Source organism: Columba livia, chromosome 3, assembly GCF_036013475.1.
Source record: "Columba livia isolate bColLiv1 breed racing homer chromosome 3, bColLiv1.pat.W.v2, whole genome shotgun sequence".
Classification (NCBI taxonomy): Eukaryota; Metazoa; Chordata; class Aves; order Columbiformes; family Columbidae; genus Columba; species Columba livia.
The window spans coordinates 21,822,403-21,842,687 of NC_088604.1; the positions used below are offsets into that span (position 1 = coordinate 21,822,403).

Consider the following 20,285-nt stretch of genomic DNA (forward strand, 5'->3'; position numbering starts at 1 on the left):
CATATTGGCACCATGAGTTAAAACCGATCATGTGTCTTTCTAGTTGCAGCGTTTCTTATGCGAAATGATGACTGGGCCTCAAATGATGATTTCTTTTATGATTTCCCTTGCAGTCCATGGACAGAAGGCGTAGCACCACTAACCAGAGTGACAGATTACAAGTAACCTGATTTTCACTTCCAGATTATTTTTTTAATGTGAGCTTAAATAATGAGAGCTCAGTGCTTTTACCTTGATAAATGTGGCCGACAGTGTGGCTACTTCAGCAGCAGAATAAACAAAGACAAAATAAATTCAAAATAAAATTACTAGGTAAGATGATATCAAAAGATACGCAAGGAGGCATGAAAGAAAATCACTGCTAGGACTGAAACATGGTATCCTTAGCTCAGCCTCTCAACTATTCAACTATCACCTCTCAGCTACTGTAGTCTATGATTTTGGATGCAAATCACATCAGTATGGGCTGTGAGGCTGCGGGCTGTTTTACTCTCAGTTATTTAGCTGATTATAAACATTTTCTATGCCTTTTTTTTTCTGCATATAATGGTTGAAGCTCTAGTCCCCCAATGTTCCAGAGGTCAATAATGCTTGAGTTTTCTTTATTATACCCATAGAAGCTGGTTGAAGCATTTGACCAGCAGCTCATCTGAGTTGCTTAGAAACCCAACATCCATCTTCCCACTAACATTTTCCTGCTGCCCCAAACACACAAAGCCATTGCAAGAGAAAATGATGTAGAAGTAGTTTCTGTTTAAGCACTGCAGAAACATAAACTCCTTCCAAGTATTCTGCATTTGGTATTCCAGCATGATACCAATTATCAGGATACCAATTTACTTTTCAGCAGAGGCTTAATTAAGACTTCTTTGAGTTGTTATGCAAGTTAACCCACCAGAAGCCAGTGTTCCCTTGGGTTGGTCATACAATAATTTGAAATAAAATCAGCCTGAGCAAGAGAAATACTGGTATTTTGAAGATCTAATTAAAAGCAGAAAAAAAAAAAGACTGAATTTTCATACCTGCAACAACCTTATATACCCAGGTGTCATTCTCCGGAGAGGAATAACCATGATTTCCAACTCTTCGTAGAATTCCAGCCCCTACAATTTTAGAACACACAAACCATTACTAAATCCCAGGGATTTTTTACAAGTTGACCCCTTAATGAAATGGAAGATTAAATCTAATACGGTTTGCCACAATGCCAAGGCACTCCAAGAAGCAACATATACAAACACTTTATCCTCACCTGATGCTTCCTTCTCCCGAGCCCGTTACCTCCCCGAGCTCCCAGGGGTATATAAGCCCAGCTTGGTTGCATAACCCGTCACATGGGACCTGTCTGCACCCCTCAGGTGTTGGCAGAGCCCCGACCATCCCAGGTATGTCTTGTAGTATTGGAAACTCTCCGGGAATGCCTGAAGCTCATTAAGGGAGCAAGGCAACAGCTGACCTCCTTAAGAACAAAAGGGCCTAAGCCTGCTTTATAGATAGCACTGGACATAAAAAAAGGAGGTCATAATAGCATTTTGTGTCGTAGAGTGACAATGCAAATAGGATTGGATGGCTTTTATGTAACTTCGAGCATATATTTATACCCATAGGATGACCTGACTGGGTAGGAAGCTTAATGCAGCCATGCCCCGAGTTGAAAGGATGTGCTAACATAATAGGGTTATTTGGAGGCACATTTAAAAATAAGTTTGTTCTTTTCTGATAGCTTTCTCTTTCACTCAGCATTATGCATGTTCTTGCCTCTTTTTCTATTGCTAAAGCTTTGCCACTAAAAATACCTAATCTAATACTTATTATTACTGTTATTACTACTTTCTGTTAACTGTGGTATCTTTTCACTGTAGTGAGCTTGGATTCAGTTCTGCTCCTGAGGTCATATAGTACAAAATGTGAGAAATGGTGGTAAAATCTAATCCACTAAACTAATTTCTCCTAATTTTAGGAGTGTCCATGGACAGACTGTGCTGAGAAAGCTCAATGCACGCAACCTTGAAGATGGATAGCAAGGCAGAATTTAGCTTCAGTTGCAGTTGTACTTCTAAACATGCAGGGTCAAAATCTCCAGGTGGTGTAAGTCAGTACAGCACCAGTGTGCACCATGAGGCCAAATTGGTTTTCATCACACGTGCTCCACAGAGTAGTGCTGATTTACACCCCTTTAGTCTCTGCTATGGCAGCCTAAAGCTCTCTGAGAAATATTCCTGCCATAAAAGAAGAGAAACATGCAATATTTCTACCTGGAGAAACACTCTACATTAGGTGTTCCACAACGATATCACGTATCAAGAATTCTCATAACTCATTTACTTTTTCAGCAGGTGCTTAATTAATGTTATATAAAGGAACGTTGCTGTTTTCTTCTGAGGCTCTGTCTTCCATGGCACGCAGCAGCCACAGCCCATTTTCCTCTCGCTGCACCACGTTTATACCACATGAACCCCATCAGCACCGGCAGAGCGATGGCTCATTCACAAAAAAGGTAACTTGAGTTGAACCTGTCCTATAGCATCTATCTAAATACTGAAAGAAAGGGACTGAGAACCTGTCAATCTGTTGTGTTTTGGTGGGGTTTTTTGTTTTTAAATATGTAACTTGCACAGTGACCTCATGCTACACCCGAAGTGCTGTATAACATAGCTATAGGAAATATTGTATTAACGGAAAACAACATAAAATTGGGAGGTGACTGAAGTTACTGGAAAGTGTATCAGGAAACACAAGAAACACTGTACCTGCCCAAATGCATTTAGGGTGAAGAGCTGCACTATAAAAAGGCAAAGGCTTTTTTGTCGTTCTTGTTTCTCACCGTATGCCCCGTGCTGACTTCCCTGCACCAACAGGAAAGCGCCCGGGCTCGCTGCCCAGGGCAGGACAAGGCTAAACGGCAGAGCCCGTGTTCTTCTGGAAATACACAGACGGCTGAGCTTTCCATTTCCAGCCTTCAAGGGAGAACGTACTTAGCGCAGTACAAGAGTTTCAGCAGCTGCAAAAAATGCATTACTAACAACTTCTGTCCTTTTGAGTGTAATTCTTTCTGTTTGGAGAACGGTAGTGAGATTCCTGTGGTACGGTATTCAGAAAAGGGGAGCTTTCCAACCAAGTTTCTTTGGAAAATAAAAGGGAAGGGAAAGAGTATGCCTTGAATACCACAGCTGTCTTTAAAAATGATTTCTTGGCCACACTCAACACAACTGAATTGTAGAACATTTTCTGTCATTGCAGGTGTTACCAAAATCTGTATTACTTTTCCGAGGTCTCTGAAAGAACAACCCTCCCAGGCTGTTCCAGGAGAACTTTGAACAAACAAGGGGCTGACTCTGTTCCTTTTGAAGTTCAAGCCTCTGAGAACTGAGTCCTGACTGACACGATGCAGAGATGAACATGACCCTCCTGGGCAGGGGACCAGCTAAAGGAGGAGGAAAAGCACAAGCAGCAAAGGGCTGTGCAGACCACTCGCCTCATTCACCTGCTAACACCTCCCCTGCTTGAGGGACACACTGCTTTCTAACAGGCATCAAGCAGATAAGGATGCAAATGATATGCTGACATCCTCTCAGTCCCAAAATTAGAGACACGGAACACTCTGGAGCCAGTTGCCAATATTCACCACCTTGTGCCATATTTCCATGAAAAGGTGACATCAGTAATATAATTAAACATTTCTCTGCTGTAATCCTGTGCCTCTGGGACTAGCAAGGGCTGTTTCCCCTAATGCAGCAGGAATCAACCAACAAGAACAACTTATTTTCACAGTGTTGGAACCCCCTCCTTGACTGGCACTCTCTGAAAAGCAATCTGTGCTGTTTGTGGCACTCCTGTCAGCAGCACCCAGCGCAGCAGGGCAAGCACAGTGTGGAAGTCCAGACTATGGAGTTGCAGCCAACACATGGCTGCCATGCAAAGGATGTTGTGCTGGTTCTGGCTGGGATGGAGTTAATTTTCCTAGTAGCTAGTATGTGGCTATGTTTTGGATTTGGGCTGAAAACAGTGTTGATAACAGTGTTGCTGGCTGGAGTTAAACAAGGACAGACACCCAGATGTTCACACACAAGAATCCACCAGTGGGGTCTGCAGCTGATGGCACGCATGGAGTTGCTTTTGGTGATAAAGGGAAATGACAGAGGGAGAAGTAAGGGAAGGTGAGAGAGACAAAATAAAAAAGGGGAAAAAAGGGAAAGTCAGCAGGAAGAGAGGTGATGGGGGTGCCCAGGCAAGCAGTCTCCCCAGGGCTCCCCTCCAGTGCAGCAGAGTCACCTCAGAAAGTCCCTTGCAGGAAGCACGCAAGTCTCACTGGGACCCGCTCAAACTGCTGCTGGTGGTTCCTGCTTGCGATGCCATTATTGCTGACTGGTGCCTGCTGGCCGGGGCTGGCGTGTGCTGACCGACTGCTTCGCTCCGTGCACGCGCGTTATTTGGGCAACGAGCAACGGCAGGAGAAGCCGGAGAAAGGCAGGTGATTCTCCTGCTGCCGCAGTCCCTTCTTATGAGAACCCAACACAGTAATGGCTTTGCTGGGGTAAGGCCATGAGAATGACAGTGTGGGAGCAAGAACGTGAGACCATGGAGGGGCAATTCCTGTCCCTGGGGCGGCTGGGGTGGCGGGACCCCGCGGCAGGAGGCTCCGGCAGCACCGAGGTTGAGGCAGCCCCAGCGAGGCGGTGGCGAGTGTCCCTCGGCACAGGCACCGGTGACGTGGGACCCACTGCAGGCTCAGGTGGACACAGCTGACGTCTCCTGACAGTTGTTGCTCCCACCTGGTGGATGAAGGTTGCAGCAGAACACTGCAGGACATTGCCTGTGTGTGGACACATTTCTGAACAATAAACTGGTTTAAAGCAAGACTCTCCACTGGCTTCACGGGTCATTAAGCTTGACTTACTCTCTGCCTTCCACATTGATACAGGGGCAGCATTTTAACAGAGTATTTCCCATAAAGCATACACAATTTTCATTCTATACCTGGGCAACAATAGCAAAACGAATTATTTTGACATAATTTTTAAAGATAATTCAGGTATTTAACTGAAGAAGTACTTTCCAAAATTCACAGGCAGGATTCTGGACCTACCCATGGCTTCCACTGCAGCTCTTTGTGCAGGGTAGGAGTAAACACAAAGTGCTGTTGCTGTAGGCAAATAAATAAACCATATTAAGAAAACAGTCCAGCAAATCTTCCTCTACACACAACTGTATGACTAATCCTGGGCTTTTTGACTTCAACAGTTATTAGATATAGAGAGTACATCCTTAAACATCATTCTGTGCATTACTTAAAAATTACAGCTAAGCTAACAGGAATTTTGCCTAAAACAAAGGTAACTAAAACACCAGCTCTGTAGGAGTAACAGCATTGGGAGCTGTCAGCTCAGAGAAAAAGGAGATGGTCCTGGCCCAAAGAGACCACGATCCGTGGGGAGGCAGATGGATGCCACCAGATGGGAGAGCACGGGCAAACAAAGAGAATACAAGGCTGGCATGCCAGGCAATGTTCTCAGCTCACTCACAGCCACATTGTTTCCAAATTTTTGTAGGCGTTGCAGCAAAGCACAGTGTTGTGTGAAGGGATGTGAAGGTGGTTAATGAATTTTAAGATTATAAGGCAGGCAAGGAACAGGAACAATGTTAGTCATGTTGTTGCATTACACAGTAATATCTTTGTGGAGCACTAAATTAGGGAGATGTATTGGAATATGTTGATGACAGAAGTAGGAAACACTGTCAATAAAAGAGGACAGGAACACTGTATGGATGAGTTGAGGAACAGACAGACAATTACAGATAGTTCTGTCCTCAAAGTCATCTAGGGTTACGGATAGAGAGCAACAAGAGATTGTGTTGCTGAGGCTTACGGAGTTACCATTGAAGCAGCTTAAACGACTCATTTATTTCCTGCTGAGAATTGACTCGTACACTTCCCACAGCTCCACTGCCAAGCAGTTACCTCTGTGTTCCCAGCCTACCTACCCAAAGGGCTTTGATACCACTGAGGAACAAAATGATAGCAACAGACAAAAATTCAACAGCAAAATACTTAATAGCAGGAAATCAAGTTAATTTCTGTTACACAGAAAGGAGAACTTCTGCTTTGAAAGGAAGTTTTATGCTAGAAATCGCTGCAGTTTGTATCTGTTAGAAACTACAGGGAAAAAAAATCCTGGAATGTTTATTTTTTTGAAGTATTGCAAGGCGAAGGCAGGGCAGCGCTGCTGTCACTGGCAGCAGCACAGGCGCAGCTCAAAGCACCAGCACAGCTCATCTGGAACCCTCTCTGGTCACGCTGGAGTCTCTCCTGACTCCAGATGTGACCAGCGCAGATGCCTGCACCCAAACTAGTTGATCTAAACTTCCGTTGTAATTTACCTACGATCAGGGAAAGAAGCGATGCTTGATAGTACAGCAAGTTGACACAGCTAGCGCAGACATGGGCTATATGGGCTGTCCTCATTGGTGTGAGGATTATCTGCATGCATACTAGTGGAAATGTTTATCTATAGCTATTATTCTGGGAAGGTTCACATCTGACAGGCAACAGACAGACTTCAGGTAGTGGTCCAGAGTCCCAGCTAACCCTGGAAACAGTGGGCAATAGAGTTCCCTTTTTCTCGCAAGTGTAATAACCTGTCTTGCAACGATCCCAGTATTCAGAGCACGTACCAACCATGTCAGCAAGGTAGCGCACTGGAAGGACAAGCAATGCAGTCTTGACAGTTTGTGAAGAAGGTGGGCATCATCATTTAATGTAATGGCATTTTTCAGCTATCAAGGCACCGCTGCTCTGACTAGGGAACCCTATGGCACACCTATGGATATATCTGGATAAGTAATATTCACAAGACAGATCGTTACTCAAGAGCATGTCCACACCTGTGACTGTGTGTGCCAATTAGTTGTTGTTAATCCAAGACAGTGTATTATTTGTTGCTCTAAGGGAGTGACATAGTATGGCTGCTAGTTGCAAAAAAACAAGGCATTAGGCTCCCATGAATGGCCTGCAATTTCCTTTCCATTTAGAAGAGACGGAACAAAAAGGTGTGAGCTTGTTGAGGAGTGAGGAGTGTCCTGTCACTTGGCTTCCCAAAGGCCACTAAAACGGGTATCTACATCAAGACACCCACCAGAGACTGGCTCTTGTGCCAGGCTGAAGACGTGCTCCTGGCTCGCCAGCCCTCAGGGGCTGTTTTTCACTGAGAGTCAATATGAGAAATTATATTACAATCTGTGATGAGAGCTCTTCATGTTGTGTCCTTCGCTGTTTCTGTGGCTGATCAGACAGAAAGCTGGACTGTCAGACTCCATGTCCTCATGGGTACCCCTCACCTCCTCTGCAGAGGGTCCCAGGTCATGAGGCTCCATCGCACCATCCCAGGTATCTTCCATGGCTTCGTACACAGTGCACAGCTATGGGTTGTACAGTGTACACAGTGTACAGCTGCGTAGGGCTGTAACCTGTGCAGTGCACACAGCCCACAGCCTCTAGAATCTGAACCACTTGTTTGTAAAAAGCTGGAGAGACCATTCCCAGCAGTTCTATATTGCTGCTGGGACACTTTCTCATCAGCAGAACTATGCACATGAGCAGGATTCTTCCTCCTGCTTTATGTCCCACATTGCAGCCCTGTTACGCACATGCCAAATCTCCACTGTGAAGCACACAAACGAGAGCTCATGAAGCAGCTTTCTGACATGCAGTTCTGGAAGTGCAGATATTTGGGCACGGCAGCCAAGGATGAAAGGCCACAAGATCTTCTGTGATGCTGCAGATGACTGGGAAGCTTGCAAAGAACTGCCATATCTTAGGTATGAGAAAGACCCTAAAATACAGTATCCCGTGCTCTTCTGTAGACAGGGACATTTTTATTTTGTTACAGAGCATAGTCACAGTGTGAAAAAATAGTAACAATGTCTGAGGTACCAGGACTCTGGAATGGAGATGGATTTATTCTAAGAAGATTAATATAGATACATTCAAAGCACGACCACAATTTTAGTTTTAATTCTAAAGCACTGATTTACAACAGAAGGAAACAGCTTCAATCATTTCACTGGTACCTCTCTGTTCTTTTTTAAAAAAATATCTCAGATAGTCAAAATGTGTGGGTTACTATATCCCATATGGCTTCATAAATTGTGAGTCACGAATCCTACAAAGTTGGGGTTTGTTTTGTTGTTTTTTTTTAACCCCAAACTACACTTTGAAGCACCTGATCCACCTTCTAAACAAACCTGTAGAATTTCTTTTTGGAAGGGCTGGAACTTGTTCTACATGCGATCACAGTTAAAATGAACCTGGAGCTATTATAAAAATATATAATTTTATTGATGTTTACCATTCCTGCCTAGGGAAATGTATCTGCACGTGGAGAGGTTCTGAAGTCTTCCTTTGCGGTCCACTAGGAAAGTTATTTACATTTAGCAGTAATGGATATCTAGATCTGTAACATCCAAAATTGGTTTCTAATTAAGAAACTGTAAATGCTTTGATCCATCCTGATATATATATTGCTGTATGCTGCATGTTTCCAGTGCTACAGGCTAATGAATTAGTCCACCCAAAACACAAAAGGTCTGTAAATTCTCTTGTAAGACTTTGAAGTGCAATATAAGGAAATACAAATTACTGAAGCCTCCCAAGTATTACAGAAAATGGTTCAAAGCTTTAAACTAAATTACGTGGCTTTAGTGGGAACTTTGCTAGATGAATTTGTGTTCTTGCACACTTTCTGATATGACCCCTTGCTTTGTTTCCTTGTAATTGCGTTTACTTTTCTGATTACACATGGTTCCCATCCCTTACTATCCGTATTCCTATTTAAATGTTCTAATCCCTTAAAGAGACATCTATTATTTCTGGCATGGCATCGTGCCAGCACAGTTGTGGCTATTTAACGTGATTGGTAATCTATTTTTAGGCATAATCCTGCGTAGAGGTACACGTCTTATGTTGTAAACTCTCTAGCTGAACGCGGGAAGATTCATCCACTTAAGAAGAGTGTAAAACAATCTATGCAGGAAATAAAGAATGAAACATACATTAATCAAAAGAACAGCATTTCTATAACATTTGTTTTTGCATTAGGTAGCCTTTACTCTGATTAGGCGTTGTGGCTGTCTGACTGTGAGGCTAAGCAGAAATGATTAAAACAGAATTCGAATTACCTAGGAGTGGAAAACAAAACAAGAGGGGAACAAGAAGTGAACATTAGTGCTTTAGCACGATACCCTGGGCTCCGCACAGAGCTCTCTGCAGAGACGCTATTCCCCCCGGCACAACGCTAACAGCTCGCTAGGACCAGATGGTGTTCACCTGAGAGCCCTGAACCAACTGAAGGATGAAATAACACAACTGCGAGCCGTGGTGTGGAACCTCGCACTGGGAACTGTCCCGGTGCCAGGGGCCGGGAAGGTGGTGAAATGGCTCATTTTTACAAAGCATTCCAGGGTGATCTGAGGAATTACGGACCAGCAAACCTGATGTTCTCCTTCAGCAAACCAGCAGGGACCATTGCAAGGAGCAGAATGAGTACATGCATGGGAAAATATATCAGGGAGCACTCCACTGAACTTCTGTAAAGGGAAGACACACTTCACAAGCCTACTGGCATTTTTTTTGAGGAATCAATGAATAGACGGACAAGGTGTACTGAAGTGCGTTTTTAAAATTCATTGGAAAAAAAAAACCCTCTCAAAAAGGAAGTCTCAGGGGCCACAAAGATCCTCATCTAAATAAACAAACAATTAAAAGATACAAAAGAAAAAGCAGGGACGCAAAGTTTTCCCACTGGAAGGAAATTGCCAAAGCAATCCTATGGGACTTCATGCCAGGATTTGTGCTGCTCAGCAAAGTCCTAAATGACCTGGAAAAGGTGATGAATAATGGGGGAACAGAGACTGCTGATGCCACTACGTTTATCACAGGGACTAAAATTGAAAGCTGACTGTGCAGAGCAGCAGCAGAACACCAAGATCATGAACAACTTGTGATAAAATGGCAGATGAAATTCCGTGTGGGATATAGCAAAGTGGTGCACATAATTACAGAAACTGATAAGGACCGTTCAGGAATGAAATAATTCTATGACAATGCCAACTCAGTACCCAGTAAGGGGTCAAGAAAGCAACTGAATTTATTTGGAAAGGACTAGAGAACAAATCAAGGCACACTTCAACATGATGAACCTGCATTGTTAATAACGTAGGCAGTTTCGGTCCTCCCATCTCTGAAAGGAAGAAGCAGACTTGAAAAAGATATAACAAAGGGCAAAAAGGGTATAATGAGAAGTAAGAAAAGTTTCTTTATGAAGAATGAGTAAAGAAGACTCTTCAAGTCAGATGTGACCTTTTAATTTTCTTCCCTGTTTCCGTACTTCCTCTACATGTTTTCTTCTCCCTTTCATGTTACCCTGTTCTTACCAACAGCCTTCCCAGACCTGCAGAAAAATTGATTTTCTGACATACAAGCTGTTGGGATTTGGGGATTTTCCTTCTTCGCTCAGAGGGAGAGGGAAGGCTTCCTCTGAGCTTCCCGTACTCCTTTTCCAAGTCTCCAAGGCAGGCAACGCACAAGGATTCACTGCCCGCCCCCCCATCCCCTGCCAAGTACGAGGGAAAAAAAATACTCCTTGGAATTTTTTACCTCCTTCCTGCATCACACCCTTGTCAGCAAGATTTTTACCAGTTATCATACATGGACTTCTCCAGTTTGGAGGCAGAGAGACTGTGTACAGTGTGCGGCTTCTATGTGAATTAGGCGCTGCTGCGACACTGTTCCACCTTCCAGCTACTTTCAGAGCTGACTGCAAACTCCTCCCATTTCACAGCTTATAGAAATCTCAGCCAACTGCTTTTTTCCCTGGGGCTGAGGTGGTACTACCAGCTAAGCACAGCTCAGTCTTCCCTCTCACTTATGGGAAGTTTGTGTGAAGTTTATTTGGAAACTGGAGCACAGGTACTACAAGAGCCAGGGGGTGCAAATGCCCTGACTGCTTCATCTTAAAATTTAGCTATGAACAGCTTTTGATGGAAAACTCACTTGAGAGATGTGTTCATGGATTCCCACTCATTTGAGCCAAAGACAGATACTCAGTTACTGAGAAAGGCGCTGCTTCAGTCCTTGGCTCATACCACCTCAGAGACTGGAGCACAGACCAGTTCAGGGGACACAGGACTGATGAGCTGCCCCTCATACAGGCTCTGCTTCCCACAGGTGCACATCAATTCACTGCTGCCAACTTCTATACAGAATTTTTTCCCTGCCAGAGACAATCTGGGTTTTGCACGGGTCTATAGGAAGCGTCCAATTATACAGATTATGCAGAATCCTCCTTTGCTTGGTTCCCTACAGTCTGAAGCACTCATCTTCATTAACTTAGTGTCACATATTTTTGTGAGCATTAAAAACTCTGTGAAAGGCTGAGTGTAGCATCGTGGAAAAAAGAAAAATTGCCAGTCACTATAAAAATGCAAAGCACAACCAAGGGAGGGTGCTTTAATTTCAGACAGACAGCTGTAAAATTGCTTAGCAAAGATAGTTGGAAATTTGTTTGTATTTCTTCCCAATTGCAATGCAGAGGTGAATGGCTGTGCACTGATAAAGCCATCTGTCTTGTGGGTGCCTAGAGGAAGATTCTGCACCAAAGCAATATTGCCAGTTTTACAGTTAATATCCTGGTGCACAATACTCTCAAGCTGAGAGTCAGACCACAGACATTTCCGTTGCCTTAGGACAGAGCTCAGAACAGCAGCTCCCTTGTAGTGACTCCCGTTCGGAGGCACAGACTGGGACATGGAATGAATGTCCCTGCAGGGCACAATGGCAATGCGAGCACACCAGTCCCTGGACTAAGACAATATTCAGAACCCATATTTAAACCCAAAGAGAAGAAACAGAAACTGTGGGTAGACTGTTTTTATTGGGTTGGTTTTTCAGGTGACCTGCTTGTCCTGGATATTCACAAAGAATAACAACAATTTATAGAGGAAAAAAAAAAGAGGTGGCAAAGACTGTCCTAGTTTGGATTTCTAACAAACAGTTTCATGGTTTTTATAGTATTATAGGGTTCTTTTCAGACTTCTTTGATTGGCTTCAAACAAAATACTATGCAAGAGACTGGTGTACAAAGCATCTATGATTTCTGGATAACAGCCATTCCTATGATTTGGATCAGCCTTAGACAGCTGGAGCTGCATCAAGGTTGACACAGAGGACATTTAGTTATTATTCAAAAGACTAATTATCCTCTTTGAGATATTTGCTCAATGACATCTCATCTTTGTGACTTTTACCTCCCAAGTTTCCTACCACGCTTATTCAAAAGTGCAAGTCTCAGGTTATCCAGAAGACCATTGTTGTGGTCAGAGCAGAACAGCTCTGCGAATCACCATCGCAACCTACAAGGGAAAAGCTACACCCACACAGCCCTGTGTTTCCATCCCTCCTGTTCACATCACCTTGGTAAGGCACTGTTGCCAGCTGCTTCCCAGGATCTGCCCACGTTCTGATTCTCATCCCATGGTACCTGCAAGGCGGTTTCCGACTGATTTTCACTCCGTGAAACAGGACAAGGCCTTGCACGTGGCGGAGAAAGTGGATGGGCATGGGACTTCCAGAAACACAACAGTCAGCTAAGTCTTTGTGTCTCAGGTACTTTGACAAGGACACCTGAAATGTTTTTGGCTTGATACTGAACTTTGATGTTTTCTGCTTATGCACAAGGGAATCAGACTGAAAGAAAGGATACTGCCAGGGCATTTTGACAGACACTGTTTTTTCTCTACAGCTTCCAGTGCAGGGGAGAGTTAAGGAACCTTTTGGAGTCCTGCAAGGCATATTCTGTGCTCACACAGAGCCAGAACCTGGGAGCTGGAGGCTCTGGGCTGTTTGTATGTGAGGGTTTATACCGCCATTTCTGCTAGAGCCATTAGACTTTCCTCAAATAAAGCAGGAGAACTGCTTTATTCACACTGAGAAAATGAATCACTGCATTGCTCTGAATAAGTCTTCTCTTTGGCTGTTTTTCTTTTGTAACTTCTGGTACAAAACCCTTCAGTTTTCAACAGCAGGCTGCTGTCGCTGGTGCAGGCACGGTACTGCCAGTTCCAAGTTGCTTTAAAATCCTTTTCCTTTCATGTTTAGCTTCTGTAACATCTGGCCCTACTGTGGCTTTGCTGGTTATTGTGCTGCTATGCGGCTAGTACTCCTCTGTTGCTCCACTGTGTAGCTTTGGGGCCAGGCTGTGACACAGCTTTGACTCCAGGGAGCCGTGAGGGTGATGAACCACTGCAATGAAGTGGGAATCCCACCGGCAGTTCTGTCTCATACAAGGATCCTCCTGAGAATCTGCTCCTGCTTCTTTCCAGACTGTGAGAGCTCCGGGTAGATATTAAATGAGACTTCTCTCTGCCATTTCTAGCTCCAACAGAAAACGTTCAGGCTGCCTGCATCTTGATTCATGACACCAACTGCAACCTGGCACTCTGTGAGCAGCAGGAGCTGGGAGACTAAGCTGAAGTTTGCTGAGTATCTCTGATGAATCCCTACACCAGTCCCCAACAATAGCTTAAGATTTAGACAGTTAATGCTGATACTGACAGTTAACACGTCTGTGCTATGGCCTGGAAATGCGCTCAGAGAACTGCTTCTGTAAAAAAGTGAAAATTTGCATATCGCTCTATAAAAGTGTTAATGCAACTTCCTAAGCAAACTTCTAAGCCTCAAACCAGTTTTATTCACCAGTAGTTAACCAACTGAAGTTAATCTCTCTTCAACTACCAGCTGGAAGAAATGCAACACAACAGATAATGCACACACTACACACCCGCATAACTAAAGTTATGGATCATATCTTGCAGGAAAAAAAAAAAGAAATACTAATTTTCCTTTGATGTTTAAAAATAAGCAATCTTTCACAACAATCATTCTTAACTAAAGCAAATCATTCCCCACAGAGCAATAAATTAAAAACACATAGGACAAATTTTAGAGGCTATTTGCTTTGAACACTTTTTCAATTACTCTGCTTTCCCTTTAACAGACTGTAAAACACAATTCTATAGCTTCTTGTACAGTGTCTTTAGTTTAGACTCTTATCCTTACCTAAAAAAAGTAAAGCTTGTTCTTGTAGGAAACTGAAGAAATACTTGTTGACAGCAGCAGACAACCATTACACCTTGTGCTATTTATACTCCTGTGAAGTTATCTAGTGCCACAAGACTTCCTGATCAAAACAAAAAAGCACCTAAGACAATAAAGTACACATTAAATCCATAAGAAATCTGCTAGGTTATCTCAGTTTTCTGTTTTCAAAAAAAGTTATAAATAGGGAATAATGATTGAATGATGTTACTTCTCTTTGGATCCCACAAAGATCAGTACTAGTGCTTGACACTGCTCAGCATTTTTATTAATGATCTGTAAGTAAACATAAAGTCATTGTGGTAAAATCTGCAGACGACACCAACATTCGCAGATAGTTGAGACTAATGAAAGCAGTACAGCAACACAAAACAATCCATCACTTACTAATCTAGACACAATCAAAGAAAATTCATGTTAATATGGCCAAACAGAAAGTCAGGCATTTAAGAAGTACGGAACCAGGAACTAAATCCTGGAAAGCAATACATGTCAAGAATACTTGTCTACTATGACTAATAATTCAACATGGACTCCCTATACAATCCTATGGCAAAAAATGGACCCACAAACAATGGAGTAGTCAGTACAAAAGCTGGCACTGCTGAGATGTTAAATTAAGTTCTATGTGCAGTTCCAGCACACTTGTTCTCTAAATGGTGGGAAAAAAAAAGGGAAGAATGTACAAGAGAGCCGCAAAAACAATTTGAAGGCTGTAGGAAATGCCTTAAAGCAAATCACTTAAGCAGATAATGTTCAGGGTAGCAAAAAGGAAGTTGCATTGTAGCTTGATTACAGTGTTTGAAAATTTTCATAGACAGAAAATAGTGGCTACTGAGGGACTACTTAATCTAGTGAAGGAAAGCATACCAAGAACTAATGGCTGAATGTTAGACCTACACAAATTAAAATTTAAAATAAGGCATGTTTCTAACCGTCAGAGTGGTTGAGTTCTGGAATAAAACACCAGAGAAGGGGCTAAGTCTTCATTTCTTGATGTCTTTAAACCAACCTTGCCTGTCTCTGCAGAAGACTTGCTCTAGCAAAATACACAAATTGTGCTTTTGTCAGTCTCAAGTTACTGGTCTTCACCCTGAAGTAAAAGGAAAATTTATGAGCAGGGATCTGGATGGGGTCAAAAAATATAATCTCATGTCCTTTTAATCTTACGCTCTATGAATGTGTCCATTTACTGAGTGAATACAGAGAAAAAACTTTCTGAGTGACTTTTGCCGTCTGGATAACAACATGATATATAGCAGACTGTAAATCACCCAGTAATAAATATATGTCAGAAACTATTGAGATGAATATATCCTTGCAATGCCTTCTAATTTAGAAATCCAGAATTATTAAATATTTTACACTTTAATTTTATACTGGGTAATTGAATTAAATGTGAAAGGGTTAAGCAGACAGGCTAATGAAACACTGTGCCATGTACTTAGTTTAATGTGGTTGGAAAAATCAATGCACTTTGGTCTGTCAGTTAGCAATCACTGATTTAATTGAATAACATGTCAAGTATTTTAAACTGTTTACCAATGTAAGTAGAATCTAGCACTATAATAATGGTAATAAGCTAAGATGCCTACCCTGAATTCCAATCAGATTTGAATATGACCTTCATTTTAAGCTCCAACATGCCAGACAGAGATCAAACAGCTATTGCTGGGCCTACAGAGTTCGGTGATTACACCTGTGATGCTGAAAAAATATGTTTGCTATTGATTCACTCTCTAGAACACAAGCAATGGGTGATCCGTTTGATCTTCCTAGCAATGGTTACTCCTCTGTGCATTTATATTTGCTTTTACTTAGCGCTACTGGGAGGAGGAATCAATTACACAGCAATCTTTTACTGAGCCTGCCTGAGAAGAGATGGAGGCCACTTTGTGCATGATCACATGAAGGGAACAAGAGGAAGAGCAGGAGAAGCACCTCCTCAGATCATGTTGGGTGAGTTCCAATTACGGCTGTACAACAGCTCCTTACTCTTCTCCTTCTCCCTTTTACACTCCCAGGCAACGGCTTCCTAAGAGAAAATATGAAAGCAGAAAGGAGAGGCGGGTCACAGCCCTGTACAAGTTGAAGGAGCTTGCCATTGCCAGACCAGCACCAGGAGCAGGGGACGTTTTGGTCATGAGACATGTATGCTCCTGTCCCTTTCTCAGATGCAGTAAATGATATTTTTTACAAGATCCAGATGCCTGCAATGCAGATGTTTCCATCTGACTTACCTGTTTATGCTGCCGTAACAGTCAACCAAAAGACTTAAGTTCTCCTATTTGTACCATTGTTCTTTTGCTAAAAGATATTGAGATGCAATCAGTTCTATTGGGCTGTACAAGTACTTATCTCATCCCAGTGATTATAAAGTTCTTTAAGGCAGCTCGGTAGACACTGTAGACATCTGAAATCAGAAGAAACGAATCCCAGCCCGGCTGCCTCCAAGCTCTCCTCAGCAAGCTGCAGATAAACACGGCCTCCCAAGTGTCCACTAGGGAGAACCAGGCCCCTGTCTTACCAGACTGATCATGTGTGCAACGTAAAATTACACCATTTTTAACTATTGGCAGCCTTGCTTACATGTTCTAGCATGTTCTTGATTGTAGTTAGGCCTATTATATTCCCCTGGAATATAATGATCTTTTGAGGTCCCTTCCAATCCCAAACATACTGTGATACTGTGTGGCACACTGGCACCTCAGATGTAATAGAAATTCACTGTGCTGGGGACTGAGCAGCAGGCCAGATCCTGCCTCGAATGGCTTCTAGTTCAAGAAAGGAGAAAACAGAGGAGAAAACAGGCAGATTGATGTGGGAGTAAACAGATACAACACAGCAACATTACTCAGCACAGCAGGTAGTTGGCTTAGCACACTACTGACCCAGCTGTTGCTAAGCTTTTTGGCAGCATGATGGCAAAGGAGTGTTCTAAAGAACAGAAGTAGAACAAAAGGAACACTGCTCTGCAGAGAGCTGGGAAAGGCACTGTGGGAAAAGCACAAATGTGTTCATCTGAAAATGCAGCAAGTGGGTGACAGAAGCTGGTTCCAGCGGCTGAGAGGATGGAGGAATCATCTGTGCGCTAAGGGACTGAGAAGATGGGCAAGGATTTTGAAGGTGAAGAAACCAGTCTGTAGTTGATGCAACAGAAAAGAAGGTATTGAACCACAGATCCATTGCTTCTCTATTTTTGCATAGTCCTCTTCAATCTTAGATAACACTTTTTTTTTTTTAATTATTATGTACCCTAAACCAGGATGTAGCACTGCAGTAATACTGTAAAAGAGAACTACCGCTTGCTTATACATTTTATAAATGTGTACAGACTATTAATTCTACAAAGTTAAGCACTCAACTTGGAGGATGTCCTTATTAAAGCTATACTTGACCTTGACTGGCTGTGGTGCATTTACACTGTTTTCAAGTAATCACAGAATATATTGTTCTTTCCCAGATCGTGAGAGAGAGGAAACACAAACACCATTTGTAAATTTCTGCTTTTTCTTTATACTTATGTACTGTTTTTCCCCCATGGCTTAGTTCACCATATATCTAGCAGTTTAAAAATACATATTTTTTTCATCTAAGGAAAACATATATTAAAAATTGTGAAATACTCAGACAATACAATTAGCCTATTCAACAAAATTTACTTGGATGCAATGCAGAGGATAAAGTAGTTAACAGTGAAGCCAAATGAGCCGCATAAACATGTGCAATGCAGCCCTCCTTAGTGCAATCTAGGACTGAAGCAATTAATCACAAGATATACATAGCTATAACCCGAGGTTGGCCTAAATATTAAGCATAATGCATTTTTCCAACCTCTTCCTGTTTTTGTCAGTACCACTCCTTGTTGTCACACCTAATGTGCAGCACACTGTACAAGCATAACACACACCACTTCCCACTCTACCTCTGTCGACTAGTTTTCTAATATACCAGATATTACTGGATGAAATATGTTTTCTTCAGTCAAAGAGAAAATTTTCTGCCTTCATGCTGCCACTCACCACTTTTTTCCTTCCTAGTCTCTTTTTCTTTTTAAAAGCTTTTTGTTTTTTTGTTCTCCCAGATGTCATTTCAGAGATGCAGCCTACTGAGCAGTGCTCCCTTGCACTGGTGCAGGGGAGAAAAGCCAGCTGTCACAGAAAACACATTAAGGAATTGATAGCTCCACATGATTGTAAAGTACTATATAAAATACTGCACCACTTACGAAGCAGTAAAAACCTGTAACATTAGAGGATGATTCCCACATTAAACATCCACAAAAGAGAATAATTAAGGTCTTACAGGCAATTTTGAGAATAAAACGTGTATCTATACATAGAGAAAATGGCTTTGAACTTTTATCTTTGCATATAGATGTAGTGACCAGATATTCACTACTACAGATGCCCAAAACTACTTCAGCCCCTGTGGTTTTTCTTGGGAAGGGACCACCACCTACTCAGAGCCCGAATTCTCTCCCACTGTGCTGCTGTTCCTTTCTTGCTGTGTAATGTTTAATTATGCAACTAGAAAGTTAATTCTTGAAGCCACATGTAGGCTACTTCCTAGTTGATCCTTAAATTCTTCTAACTATTGAAGTCCATGTAGTTTTTAAAAACAAAATGCTTAAATTCTGTCTTCCCAGAAGTTTGAAATATGCTGATCACAGTGTGTGTACAGTTCAATATGAAGTTCTCTGATGCAAAGTCCACTAAAAACTCTTCCATGCCTCAGAAATTCTATGATACTCTACACTGACTAAGCTGAATGATGAGGATGAAGGAAAACTTCACGGCCATCTCCTTTGCCATTTATTAGTTTAGCATGGAAATCCAAAGCAATAAATGTTTCATTGCTATGCTGAAAGAGCCATGTACAGTGAAAGGCAAACCACACTGTTCATTGGTGGATATTAATTTAAATTCTCTAGTTTTCATATTCCAGTTGTGTTGGTTATACTGCTACTCAGATAAACCACAACAGGCGTAAGGATTTCTTTCAGAGAAGCAGCACAGAAAAGTGACCAGGTATTAAAATTCTGGTGTATGAAATCTTTTTGACTGCAAATGTTGAACAGGGAACAAAACAATCCTTCCTCCTACCATTTTTAGTACATTGCCTAATTGTTATTGTTATAGGATGAGTAATGTCCATACAGCTTGCTTTTAAACTGGACCTTTCTTGTGTTCTGCTGTGCATTGCTTTCAAGTGTCCCTATGCATGTTGCTGTTCAGCACACCACTGTTGGCATGATGCTTGTTTCAGAAACAAATATACTCTTACGCGACTGCGTTTATCTACAACGCCAATCTACAATTTATCTGTCTGAATTTGGTCCAATTTTCTAAACTCTCCAACATCTCAGATTTTACTTTATCATTTACTCTTTATAATCCGTGTTAGCATAATAGTGGCAGGTTTGATAAGTGTACAATTCAGCTCATATTGCAGGTCATTTACAAAGACATCAGATATCACTGGCTCTAACTAGCTGTGCTCTGAAACTGTTCCCAGGCTTGCTTTGTTAGAACCAGCTGATTTCTGCATGGAATATAAGGCTCTTACAGCAGTTAAAGAAAAAAAGGAGACTGAAAGGAGGCTTTTCCCCATTATTACTCAATTCAAGCAAAGTACATTTTTGACCTGCAAAATTTTAGTCACGTTTTCGGATTAGACTACTGATAGTACTAAATATTTCTGTTTGGCAATGAGATCCAAAGCTGCTCCTCTGTATGCAGCTTATAATATTTAAAAATCAGCGTAATTTAAAAAATCACTTTAATATTGTGCAAAGTGGCCAAACACTGCAACAGGAATAATAAAGAAATGAAAGCATTAAACAAAGCTGTGAGACGAGTGTGTGAGTGCTTGTGAGATGAGTGTGTGAACGTGTGACAGTGCATGCCAAGCTGGACAAGCAGGTGAGCAGGAGACCCGCAGGGCTGGTTAGAGGGCCCAGGATCCAGGCAGGATCCAGAGAGGCTGGGGGCCTGGGCTGGTATTCAAGGGATCTGTGAATGGGGGTGCGCTTGTGAATCTGGGAAGGGAAGGGCAGGTGTGTGGTCACTTGTGAATTTCAGTTGCAGCCAGTCGGAGAAGACAGCTCTGCCTGCGTTTTACGTGAGTCCTGGCA

The 20,285-nt window shown here is 42.3% G+C and overlaps 1 protein-coding gene across 4 annotated transcripts in view; it reads right to left on the bottom strand.

Moving 5' to 3' along the window:
* Window positions 1–1,084: 1,084 nt before the first annotated feature.
* ERICH1 (glutamate rich 1) overlaps window positions 1,085–20,285 on the bottom strand; it is an 88,934-nt gene continuing 69,733 nt past the window's right edge. The window contains exon 7 of one of the 4 annotated variants that reach the window (XR_010471149.1): window positions 1,085–1,103. The gene's annotated coding sequence lies outside the window, so the exon portion shown is untranslated. Of the gene's footprint in view, window positions 1,104–15,145; window positions 16,185–20,285 lie in introns of those variants that run through there. The other 3 variants (XR_010471150.1, XR_010471147.1, XR_010471148.1) reach the window with 3 other exon arrangements.